The sequence below is a fragment of the Sminthopsis crassicaudata genome, chromosome 2 (genome assembly GCF_048593235.1).
Source record: "Sminthopsis crassicaudata isolate SCR6 chromosome 2, ASM4859323v1, whole genome shotgun sequence".
NCBI lineage: Eukaryota > Metazoa > Chordata > Mammalia > Dasyuromorphia > Dasyuridae > Sminthopsis > Sminthopsis crassicaudata.
This window is the reverse complement of record NC_133618.1, coordinates 220,005,081-220,018,625: the sequence shown is the minus strand read 5'-3', so window position 1 is coordinate 220,018,625 and position 13,545 is coordinate 220,005,081. Positions and strand designations below refer to the sequence as shown.

General features: G+C 37.0%; 1 non-coding gene across 1 annotated transcript; it reads right to left on the bottom strand.

The window, feature by feature from the left end:
• Positions 1-12,765: 12,765 nt before the first annotated feature.
• On the bottom strand, positions 12,766-12,838 carry TRNAK-CUU (transfer RNA lysine (anticodon CUU)). Its single transcript has one exon. It is a non-coding gene; the product is annotated as a tRNA-Lys (tRNA).
• Between the last annotated feature and the right edge of the window lie 707 nt (positions 12,839-13,545).

The window sequence follows — 13,545 nt, the reverse complement described above, 5'->3', positions numbered from 1 at the left end:
GCATTTTAATGTTTATAAAGCATTGTATACACGTCAAATCATGTGATCTTTTGTTGAAAACACTGAGAAAGTTTAACCTAAAAAAGAAAAGACTTAGAAAGGACATTCTAGGTGTCTTTAAGTATTTGAAGTGATGACATATGGAAAAAAGACCAGAATGGTTTGCTTTGACCCCAGAGGGTAGAATTAAAAATAATGGGTATAGGCCACAAAGAAGGAAGATTTAGGGTAGAAATCTTTATAATAATTAGAGTTGTGCAGAAGTAGAATGATTTGCCTTGGGAGATTGTGGGGAGAGGTGAAGGTAGGTGGAACTTATTAGAAGAATTCAAGCAGTATGTTGGATGACCCCTTATCAGGAAGAGAGAAAGGAGCCTGCTAGTCAGGCACTGATTAGACTGGGTGACCTTATTTAGTGAAAGAGAGCCTCTCAGGTAAATTTGTATGATGATTTTATTTTGTAAAATATAAGGGTACAAGTCTTAAAATGAGTCTTCAAAAATGTGGAATAATGAGTTGACATTAGTATCCCCACTTTTTTCTGTCTTCCCACTCAACATGGTGTTCAGCCACCTTCTGATTAGAATAAATCTTCATTGCAAAAAGAATTTATTCTAATCTGAGGCCCCTATGTATTCCCTTTCTACATATTTCTGAGCAAATCAAAGACAAGATAATTAGACCCAAAAGGGAACCACAGAATGTGAGAACTTGATTACTTTTTCAGACCTTGTAAATGATTAGTCCTCAAAAATATTAGAGATCACTACGTTCCTCTCCATTCTATTATTTTACAAATGAGAAAACTGAGATTAAAAGAGAAGTGACTTATTTTGGGTCTTTTTTTTTTTTTTTTTTTTTTTTTGGTAAGGCAGTTGGGGTTAAGTGACTTGTCCAGAGTCAGACAGCTAGTAAATGTTTGAGTCTGAATTTGAATTAAGGTCCTTGACTTCAGGGCTGGTACTCTACTCACTGTGTTGCCCAGCTGCCTTTAAGGCCATTCTTAACTCATGGATAGTTACCCTTCTGTCCCTAAGTCCATCCAAAATAAACTAGTAAGAGAAAAAACTGAGTCTGTGCCTTTCCACCACCACCATCTCCAAACAGTTTTAAGAATATATTTCAACCTTTATGGGATTTATTTAGTTTCATATTTTGGCTCAGATGATAAGCATACAATCTGTTTTCCCAGCAGAATCTCCCAGTCCCCTCTAACTAGCAAGGGTAACTTTTGGAAAAGTTTGCTCATCTGGTTTCAACAGCTGTTCCTTCCCTCTCCTGCAGAGCCAGCCAGCTGGCCAAAGGCAATTATTTCATGGGTCACCTTACTCTAATCACACTAAGATTACCTGTTTCACATGCTCATCTTCTAGTTTTGGTCTTCATATCCTTTTATCAACAGGAAAAGCAGGCACTCTGAAAAATTAGTTACACCTGCGCCAGACTCTAATCTTCTTAGTCTCAGGGACAATATTTCCTTTTATTAACTGTATCCCCAGTTATGGGGATTCTTAGCCCATATTAACTGTTTAAAAAATATTGAACTGGACTGGATTAGATAGGAAATGAATAATTTTTGTCTATCTGCAATTTTCTATAATGTTTTCTTTTAAAATCCATTTTGAACAAACACATTCTAATTTCTCATGTTCTTCTTCATGATCACTGCACCTTTGAGTCACAATATTCTAAGAACTCAATTTTGTATAACATTTTTAGGTTTACAAAATGTAACACGACTACCAATCAGAAAGTGGACAGCATTTTGAGGCTGCTCCAAGGCTAGCTTTTCTTTCCCAGTCTCTCCTAATTCTCCCTACCTACCCATAAAAGGGGAGCGTTTAGCTTTTATTGATTATTGTTCAGTCATGTTTGATTCTTCACAACTCCTTTGGGGTTTTCTTGGCAAAGGAACTAGAGTATTTTGGCATTTTCTTTTCTACTTAATTTTACAGATGTGGAAACTGAGATCCAGCTTCAGACACTTACTAGCTAGATGAGCCTGGGCAGTCATTTAACCTTGTTTGCCTTAGTTTCCTTATCTGTAAAATGAACCAAAGAAGGAATTGACAAACCACTTCAGTTTTTCCCCCCAAAATACCCCAAATAGGATGATAAGGAATCAGATGTTCTGAAACAATTGAACAACAGCAACATATGTCTTTATTTTAATTAACTTTTGATTTCTTTTGTCAATCTTGCAAGTGTCCATTTAAAAATATTAGACTGAGATGGGAACATCATCACACTTCCATAGGAATTCATGATATAAAAGCTTAAGGACCTTGTCCTAGAGGTTCTTCCAAGAATTATGATTTTACTGAATTGTGAAATTTTTGGCTAGGTAGAAAAAGAGGTTAAGAAAAAAGAGATCAAATTCTGAAATTGCATACTACCTTACAATAGCAATTTTTTTTAGTTTGCTTATTTCAGTTTAGTCATTTTCCATACCACTGAGCAGGTAGTATGGATGTTAGGTAATATTTTCATTTACAGAGGGGACAGCTAAGACTTAGGTAATATGTTAGACCTGGAAACTGAATGAAAATTAGAAGATCACAAACTAAACAGCTTTTTCAACTGTTCTGACTGATGGTGGATTGAGTTGGGGAAGAGATTGGAAAGGGAGAGTTAGTTTTCAGAATTTACCCAGATTCAGGCACTCATAAAGTTATGACATGTGAAACTTGAAAGGAGTGTGAATCTAAGTCATTTAATTGATAGGTAAAAAAACTGAGACCCAAAGATAATTAAAACAGTTATAAAATGTCATATTATGTTGGGCACACTTTTGGGGATACACATTCAAGAAAGAATGATTCTACCTTTGAGGAGCTTATATTAAAATAGGAGATGACTCATAAAAAGAAGATAGAAATAGGAAGGAAGTTAGAGAGGAAATATACTTCAGAGAAGCAGTGGTGTAGTGGATAGAGCACCAAGTCAAACTGAATTCAAATGTGACCTCAGACACTTAGATGATCCCTGGGCAACTTATTTTACTCTGTCCAGTTTCTTCATCTGTAAAATGAGCTACAGAAGGAAATGGCAAAATCTCTGTCAGGAAAACCCCAAATGGAGTCATAAAGAGCTTGTACAAAACTGAAACAACAAAGCAATATACAGATGGTGAGTGTGAAGAGTCCAGGAGTGAATGAAGCAAAGGAAATGAATAAAGAGGGGAAGGGACTTATTTAAGGAAACATAGAGTTGTCAGATTGCAAAGTGAACAGAAGTTAAGAGGTTGTATTAAAATTCCTTCCAATTATAGCAATATGATTTAGACATAAAGGATGATACCATAAACAAAAAGGAATAATTTACCTGTCAGGTCATTGGAGAAGGGAAGAATTTATAATCAAAAAAGAGATAGAGAACATTATGAAAGGCAAAATGGGTGATTTTGATTACATTAAATTAAAGAGGTTTTGTACAAATAAAATCAATGCAACCAAGATTAGAATAAAGCAGAAAGTTGGGAAACCAATTTTTACAGTCAGTGTTTTGGATAAAGACCTCATTTCTCCAATATGTAAAGAACTGAGTCAAATCAACAAGCCTAAGTCATTCCCCATTTGATAAATGATCAAAAGATATGAACAGGTAGTTTCCAGATGAAGAAAATAAAGATATATATAGTCATGAAAATGCTCTAAATCATTACTAATTAGAGAAATACAAATTCAAACAACTCTGAGACACTGCTTCACATTTATTAGATTGGCTAACACAACAAAAAAGGAAAAGAATAAATGTTGGAGAAGATGTGCGAAAATTAGAACACTAATGCATTATTGGTAGAATTGTGAACTGATCCACCATTCTGGAGAATTTGTAACTATTCCCAAAGGTCTGTAAAACTGTGCATACTCTTTGATCTAGCAATATCATTGCTAAGTTTGTATCCTAAAGAAATCATAAAAAAGGGAAAAGGCCCCACATTTACAAAAATATTTATTGCAGTTCTTTTTGTTGTGGCAAAGAATTGCAAATTGTGGGGATGCTCATCAATTGAGGAATAGCTGAACAAGTTGTGGTCTATGAATATAATATAATATTATTGTTCCATAAGAAATGATGAGCAAGCAGATTTCAGAAAAACCTGGACAGCCTTACATGAACTGATGCTGAATGAAGTGAATAGAACAAGAACATTATACATAGTAACTGCAACATTGTATGATGATCAACTATGATAGACTTAGCTCTTCTCAGCAACACAAAAGACAGTTCTAAAAGACTTGTGATGGAAAATGCTATGCACATCCAGAGAAAGAACTATGGAATCTAAATGTAGAATAAAGCATGCTATATTCAGGTTTTTTTATTTCTTGTGTTTTCCCTTTTTCTTATGATTTCTGTTTCATAACATGACTAATGTGGCAATGTGTTTGTGTTATATATATATATATTATTTATATATATTACAATATTGTTATATATGCATATAAATACATAATATATAATATAATATTACATATAATATACGTGTTCATGTATAACCTATATATAATTGACCAGTGGTGTATATTAAGATGTAGGGATAAAATGAAATAAAAAAGACAAATGAATAGGACAGATAACACCGCTGATGTTTCTCCCTGTTAATTGTTTGAGAATCTCCTTATATTGTTCTCAGTCTCTTTTCTTTCTATCTGAATATTTGCACTGAGAAAGTTAGTGTGCTTTGATAGTTTTTAAAAAATAAAAATAAGGAAAGAAAAAGGAAAAGAAAAAAAAGAAAAAAGGCATTAGACCTGGAGTTAAGATACTTGAGTTTAATTCTTATTATCACACTTATCAGCCATGTGGCCATGAATAAGTCACTTATTATTTTCAGTGCCTGGAACACTGTAAGCATTTAATAAAATCTTTTTTTTTTATTCAATCTCATATATGAAATGGGAATGAAACCCTTGCCTCTTGCACAAGAAAAGTAGTTTAAAATGTAGCGTTACTGATCTCTTTTCACTGGAGAGCCTGGAGATGGGGGCTGTGGAATACTGTTGTTGATGCTGCCAGATGCAATGATATGTCAGGTTTCAAATATTTTTTTCTTTTTTAGTCTTTTACAAAAGAAACTTATTGGGTGAGAGAAGGTTCATGTTTATAAATAAATGTGATATAAAAATAAAGGAATAAAACGCCACCCAAAAGATATCATCAAATATATACATGTATACTCATCATGTATTGATCACCTGACTCAAAGTCCATTCTCCAGAAGACTTAACCCATGTAGCCTTGAACTCCTCCTCTGGGGTCTTGAAGGTGAGTGTCTCATGTGGCCCACCAAATCCAGGCCAGCTCCAATCATGTTTCCCTTCAGACCATCTTCTTGCCCACCACCTTGCTACTTCCTCACAGCCTCTGTGCTGTCCCCTTTTACTTCAATCCCAGCCTTCCAGCAATAATGTTATTATTATTGGAAAAGATGGCACAGTAGGGAGAGAGTTGGTTCTAAAATCAAAATGACTTGAGTTCCCATTCCCTCACTGATGTTAGTGATGTGACCCTAAGCAAGCGATTTTATTGATGTCTGTCTCATCTATATGAGAGGATAATAAAAGCACCTACTTCCCAAGGTAGTTATGAGCAGAAAATAAGTGCTTTGCAAACTTTAAAGGAAATTTATAAATGCTATCATCATCATCATCATCATCATCATCATCATCATCATCATCATCATCATCATCATCCCTTATGGCTCCATTAAATGTTTCATTCATTTTCCAAACCAAAATTAGTGGCCCTCCTAGGTCACCAATCACTTACATGTATTGCCTCCCTTTAATAGAAGATAAACTCTTTCAGAGTAGAGATTGTCTTTACTTTGTATACATATTTCCTGTGCTTGGAACAGTGCCCAGTATATATGATAGCTCAATGAATGCTTTTTCATACATTATTAATTAGTGGGTAGCCCAAGTCTTTGTGTAGATAGCCTTTAAATAATCAAAGAAGTATAGAGTGGTCCCCAAGCACTGAGCAGATCTTCTGTGGAAGATGTATGGTAAGCCACAAACAGCACTTGAAACAAATGGATGTTGTTTAAATTGATTAAATAATGAATCCATTTAAAGGATCAAAAGAGCACATTTTCCCTAACATAGTGCTTTGTAAAATTAAAAGAGGTATAGAAAAATTAATTATTCCTATTGTAAACTAATAATGAGCATAGTTGCTTTAATGATGATTATTTACCTCTTCTTGGCATCCTTTCTAACACCAATATCTCTTTCCCAATTCCTTATCCAAGGACATATTATTTACTTGGGTAATATGACTTTTTATCTTCATGTTCTAGACTAGTTCTATTTCAAGGTGAACTGAACTCATATGAGCTGTCTCCACATCATAGGTGTGCAAAGGCCATATACCCTTGCAGGTACCAATTAACCCTGAAATCAAAGGCAACAGAAAGAGCTAAACATGAAGTCTCTCAGGATGCCCAAAGCTACCTTGCATTATTACTATATTTTTGGCTTGCTTTACTTGAGAAAACTGCAAAAGCTCTCTTTTGAGATGGATATTTCCTGATTCTAGGGAAATCAAAGTCCTCCCCTCTCCTTCCCTCTCTTCCCCTCCCGTCCCCTTTCCTCCCTTCTCCTCCCTTCCCCTTCTCCTCTCCTCTCCTCTCCTTTCCTCTCCTCTCCTCTCTTCTCCTTTTCTCTTCTTCTCCTTTTCCTCTTCTTTTCTCTCCTCTCCCGTTTCCTTCCTCCTCTCCTCTCTCTTAGTGTCGCCTCCCCTCTTCCATTTCCCCTCCTTTCTCCTCTCCTCTCCAGCTCTTCTCACTTCTCATCTTTTCTCTTCCTCTCCCCTACTCTTCTCCCATTCCCTTTCTTCTCCTTCTCTTTTCTTCTCCCCTTCTCTTCCCTCTCCTCTCCTCCTTCTCCTTCTTTCTTTTTGTCTATTCTATTTCCCAAATAACATCTCAGAAAATAATTTCTCAGAAACAATTGACTTGTAATTAATAATTCAGTCAGAGTAGTTTTTTGGGGGATGGGTTTTTCTTAAATTTAATGAGTAGGGCCTCAGGGCAAAGATCCCTATTCCATCACTGTCATGTGAGGTATTTGGCTTAATTCTTTCCATAGAGTAGCTACCTGACACAGTGGATAGAGTGCTGGGCCTCAAATCTAGCCTCAGACACTAATTAACCTTGTGGCTGTGGCCAAATCATTTAATCCTTCTTGCCTCAGTTTCCTCATCTGTAAAATGAACTGGAGAAAGAAATGGCAAATCACTTCAGTATCTTTGCCAAGAAAATGCCTCATAGGGTCATGAAGAATTGATCACTACTGAAAAAGACTGAACAACAACTCTTCATAGGAGATCAATTCAATATGATTATATTTAAAAGATATCAAGCACTATGAAAGAAGTCCTGTGCTGAGGTACAAAGAGAAATTATTCATAACCCCTACTCTCAAAGAGTTTAAATCTACTAGCCTGATGTACAAAGGGGGAAATATGATAACAAGGGACCCCGCACTGGCTCTGGAGTCAGGCAACTGAAGTTCAAATTCTATCAGACTCATGTGTGTATGTGTGTGTGTGTGTGTGTGTGTGTGTGTGTGTGTGTGTGTGTGTGTGTGTGTGTGTGTGTGATGATGATTAATCTCATCTGGTGGGCTAGGGCCACAATCCAGAATTTTTGCAATCTAAGGTCCTTTCTAGTTAAAGTTGGTGATCACTGAAATAATCCCTAAATAAGGGACAGCAAAACACACACACACACACACACAATCAAAAGTTCATGGCAAAATACTATGAGAAGTTTGACAAGGAAGACATCCCTTTCACCTGATGGTCATTAAGCAAAGGCTTCATAGAGGAAATGGCAACTGAGACAGGCTGTGAAGGGACATTCTACAACAGGTGGACATGGTTGGGGGGAGTTAGGGAATCTGCTCTAAGCACAAGGAATGACTGGAACAAAGATATAGAAACAGGAGAGGACAAGATAAGATTGGGGGAGGAAGGATTATTCAGTTTAGCTGGAATGTTCACTATGTGAAGGGGAGTTGTACAAATAATATTAGATGTGTAGATAGGAGTTAGGTTGTAAAGAATCTTAACTGCCAGCATCAGGATTTAGCATTTTATTTGGTAGACAACATGGCAGCAATAAAAGTTTCTGAGTATTGTAGGAGTGAGATGTTCAGAGTAATATATCAGGACAATTATTCAGCCTGATATGCCAAGGATAGATTAAAGAGGGTAAAAGCTGACATTAGGAGAAACCAGAAGCCAAGTTGTCACTAACCCACTCAGAAGCTTATAGAAAAGTAGGATAATTGGTTCTTTCAATGAGTGGAGCACACATATGGTTCTAACCCCTTCCCTGCTCCCCATGTGTGGTTCAAAACAGGTGTGGTTGCAGCTGCTGAGCCAGAAGGAAAGAATCATAAATTTTTTGTTTTTTAAAATTTTTAATAGTATAATACACGCAAAAATAATTTTTAGCACTCAAATTAGTAAAACCTTGTATTCCAAATTTTTCTCCCTCTATTTCCCTTCCCTCTTCCCCAAGACAGCAAGTAATCTGATATAGGCTAACCATGTACAACTCTTCCAAACATTTCTATATTTGTGATGCTGCACAAGAAAAATCAGATCAAAAGGGAAAAAACACAAAGAAGAAAAAAAGCAAATAAACAACAAAAACAAAAAAGGTGAAAATACTATGCTTTTATCAATATTCAAACTTTAGTTCTCAATTTGGATGCAGATAGTATAAATTTATTGAAATTGCCTTGAATCACCTCATTGTTGGAAAAAGTTAAGTCTTTCACAACTGATCATCACAAAATTTTGTTGTTACTATATACAATATTCTCTTAATTCTTCTAAGTTCACTCAGCATCAGTTCATATAAGTCTTTCCAGGCTTTTCTGAAATCAGCCTGCTCATTATTTCTTTTAGAACAATAATATACCATAACATTCATATATCATAACTTGTTTAGCCATTCCCCAACTGATGGGTATCCACTCATTTTCCAGTTTCTTACCACTACAAAAAAAGCTGCTACAAACATTTTTGCATCTGTGGGGCCTTTTTCCTTTTATATGATCTCTTTGGGATACAGATTCAGTAGAGACCCTGCTGGATCAAAGAGTATGTATGCATAGTTTGATATTCCTTTGGGCGTCTCCAGAATGGTTGGATCATTTTACACTCCACCAATAATGGCTTAATAGTCCAGTTTTCTCACATCCCCTCCAACATATTTATCCAACATTATGTTATCTTAGACAATCTGAAAGGTGGAATCACAGAATTTTTGACAAGGAAAGAACCTTAGAGATTATCTAGTTCAGAAGTCTCAAGTTATTTATTGAAGATTTCAATCAGTCAAAACCATTTAACCCACAGGGAACAAGGGGACCTAGAGGATAGAGCACTGAACCTCAAATCAGAAAGAACTGAGATCAGATTTAACCTCAGACATTTATAAATTAGTGATTTTAGGGAAGTCACTTTCTCTGTTTGCCTCAACTGTATATTACCAACCTTGCAGGGCTGTTATAAAGATAAAATGAAATAAAAGTACTTAGTACAGTGCTTGACATATAGTATATGCTATATAAATGTTTCTTTCCTTCCTTTGTCATGTTCATACTATACTCCAGGTACTATGTCAAATGCTGAGGATGTACTGAATGAAGGACAAAGATAATACCTGCTTTCAAGGAGCTAACAGTCTATTAAGCTATTCAATTTCATTTTATTCAGAGAAAAGGAATAGGGTATGAACCTATAGTTTCTCTATTGTTTTAAAAACAAACAAAACTCAAAACTAGGTCTTTGTTTCAAGGAGAAACTTGGGGGATTAAAGAACTTTGTAATGTTCCAAAGGCATTCTTGTCCATTCTTGTTCTGTACCATTCTAGGTGCAACTTGTTTTTTTTCTAAAAGCAATATCTAAGAGTGTGTGTGTGTGTGTGTGTGTGTGTGTGTGTGTGTGTGTGTGTATAGTTGGATATGATTTATAGGCTGTCTTTCAATTGTATATCATAGTCTGGACACTATGCATTAACTTGTTTTTCTTGTGTGACACTAGTTAAGTCAAACTCTTGTGAGTGATTTTGGATCTTATGCAAGAACCTGTAATTATTATCGATCATTTTTGTACATGGGAATCAACTACAAAAAGATCAGGGAGTTGATGAGATTATTACTAGAGAAGATATAAATAGAAAAGAGAAGAGGGCCAAGGAAAGAACTTTGGGGGAATCACAAAAAGGAGCAAGGCGTAGTTAAAAATCCATTAAAGGAGACTGAAAAGGGATTGTGTATAAGAGAATGGAAAAGTGTCAGGAAGTCGAAAGAAGAGAGAAAGGAGGGAACCATAGTGTCAGAAGTTGCAAACACAAGGCTAGAATTTTGATTAGAGACATTTCAGTTAAGTGTTAGAATCAGAAGTCCAATCTCAAGGGGCTGAGAAATAAATGGGAGGAAAGGGAGGTAAAGAGTATAGACATTTTTTCCCCTAGGACTTTAGCCACAAAAGGGAAGATAGCCACAAGGCAATTGCTTCTTATTTTAAGTATTGTGGCTAATTCCAACAATTGCAAAGGGAGGGACCTCACAATGTTATCCATACAGCTGCCTCTCTCTAAGACTTTGTCCTTATACAAACATGAGTCTGACCCTTTTCCCTTTTTCATGCTGATAATAGATGATGACTGACTTCAAGCAAGGTGTGAGAAAAAGTCAAGAACCTGTGCTAAGCCCTGAAGGTCATGAGAATAGGAGCAAGTGCTTTTCTGATAATGGTTCAGATGCATTCAGCAAGGCAGATATATTCCTGAGTGCTTTCACTCTCACCATGTATAGCATAAGGCATCATGTGGCCCCATGATATTTTGCTCATAGTCAGGCTCTGAGATACCTCTGAGACAGGACCCTTGCTCCATAGGTTCTCTTGTCTACCTCAACTCTATTACATGATTTATCACTTGAGAGAAAGAAACCTCAATTCTATTCTCAAGATTACTTGTTGAGGGTATGGGATATATTTATGCATATATTTAAAGAAAATAAGCAGAGTAGGTTGTATCATCTTCATTTTTTTAGTCATTATATGATAATCAAAATGTAATTTGTTGTGATATCACTTGTAAAACCCATTTGTTCTCTTCTAATGCCCTCATCAAGATCACATCTGACATGTTTGGAAATTATTATCATAAGATTTTATTTAGTTGGAAAAATTTGTACATAGGTTGTCAGTTAATGGAGCTTTCTTGATCACTACTTTTAAAAAAAAAAGGTCCAATATATTTTCCATACTTCTGTATCTTCCCTTCCCTCTTGATATATTGAGAATACACTCTTCAGTACTCTAAGAATTGTTACCTGTTTTTTGACCATTCTGTCTAGTTCAATTACTATTCCCATCCTTTTTTCTCTTAAGAGACATTGTTAATGCTTTATAAACATGTCCAGAATTTTGCTGTTAGAGTCTAAATATCGTGATTCTTTGAGAGGGAAAAACAGTTGGCCACAAAAAACTTTGTAGATTTTTTCTTTTTCTCCATCTATTTATTCAAACAATAGGGTAAGACTAAGGTTAGAGACTGGCCTCTCATTGGCTCTCAGATGAGCTCTCAGATGAGGAAACTCCTATTAATATAGGTCAGCCTCCCCAATTCATTATCTTAGAGTGTCTGGGACACAAAGCTAAGTGGCTTCTCCAGGATCTCGGAGCCAGAATGTGACAGAGGTGGGAATGAAACTCATGTCTTTGTGGATCTGAGGTCAGCTTATTTACCACAATGCATTGCCTCTAATAGAGGGTAGCAGTTCCCTAGATGATCACTGGTCAAAGGCTCTGAACAAACCATTAAAAAAAAACAAACTATCAACAACCATCTGAAAAATGTTTAGTTAGAGAAATTCAAGTTTAAATTCCCCAGAGGTATCTTCACTTTACTGATTGGCAAGGACGATAAAAGTAGTATTATGTAGAGTAGAGGAACTGAGTTCTGCCTATTTTCATTCATTTTTACTCTTAGTTGAGAGTGTATCTTATGAGAAGCAACTTCTCATTGGTCCCTAATTAGGGACATTCTCTAATTAGATTAAATCTCCACACATGTCAGATTAGATTATTGTCCATTTAGAGTAAGAAGTGGATTACTATTGTGAAAGAACTCCTTGCTGTAGTCTATAAGAAATGCCTCTCCTGTTTCTTATATCTTTCTCTCTTTCCCTCCCTTCCTCTTTCTGTCTCTGTGTGTCTGTCTCTCTTTCTCTGTTTCTATTTCTCTCCATCTCTGTGTTGCTTATGTCTCTGTCTCAGTTTCTGTCTGTGTCTCTGTATCTGTGTCTCTGTCTCTGTGTTTGTGTCTGTCTGTCTGTTTCTGTTTATCTCCATCTCGGTGTGGCTTATTGTTAGGATTACTAAGTGAGAACTCGAGTTGTCTGGATAGTGACAAGGTGAGAATTCAGGTTGGACAATTACAAGGTGAGAACTCAGGTTGACTTGATGGAAGGAGCAGGCTCATTGGCTGAGGTGGTTCTTCCCAGAAGCCCTTGCATTATCCCACGCCCATTATCTGGGAGAATAAAAGAGAGGACTCCCAGAGATAGAAAAAAAACTCTGCATTGCATCAGGCTTGACGGGGCTCCCTGCAGACAACGGTTCGTTACAGGAAGAAGAATCTGTCTGAGAGATTTGAGTAGAAGACACAGCAGATCTCTTCCCAGAGAGTGATCCGGCAGTTTCTAGAGACGACAGCTCGCTACAATTGGCGCCCAACGTGGGGCTCGAACCCACGACCCTGAGATTAAGAGTCTCATGCTCTACCGACTGAGCTAGCCGGGCTAGCTCAATTTGTAGCGAGCTGTCATCTCTAGAAGCTGCCGGATCGCTCTCTGGGAAGAGATCTGCTGTGTCTACTCAAATCTTTCAGACAGATTCTTCTTCCTGTGGTGAACCGTTGTCTCCAGGCAGTTGCTGTTAACTCTTGTCCTTAGAAGTTACTTCCCTTCCTGCAGATAGCCCCGTCAAGCCATATGTAGTGCAGTCTTCTCTTCTTTAATCCTGGCTCTGAATCTCCTCCAGCTCTTATCCTTCTCCAGGCTGATCTGCTCTCTGGGCCCAGTGCTGTCTCTTTTATCCTCCCAGAGAATGGGCATGGGATAATGCAAGGGCTTCTGGGAAGAACCACCTCAGCCAATGAGCCTGCTCCTTCCATCAAGTCAACCTGAGTTCTCACCTTGTAATTGTCCAACCTGAATTCTCACCTTGTCACTATCCAGACAACCCGAGTTCTCACTTAGTAATCCTAACAGCTTATGTCTCTGTTTCTTTCTCTTTGTCTCAGTTTCTGTGTCTCTGTGTCTCTGTGTCTCAGTGTTTCTGTCTCTCTGTCTCTGTCTCTCTCTGTTTCTGATTCTGTTTCTGTTTCTCTCTGTCTCTGTCTCTCTCTGTCTCTGTCTCTGTCTCTCTGTCTCTCTCTCTGTCTCTGTCTCTCTGTGTGTCTCTGTCTCTCTCTCTGCAGTTAGGTGGCACAATGGATAGAGCACTGG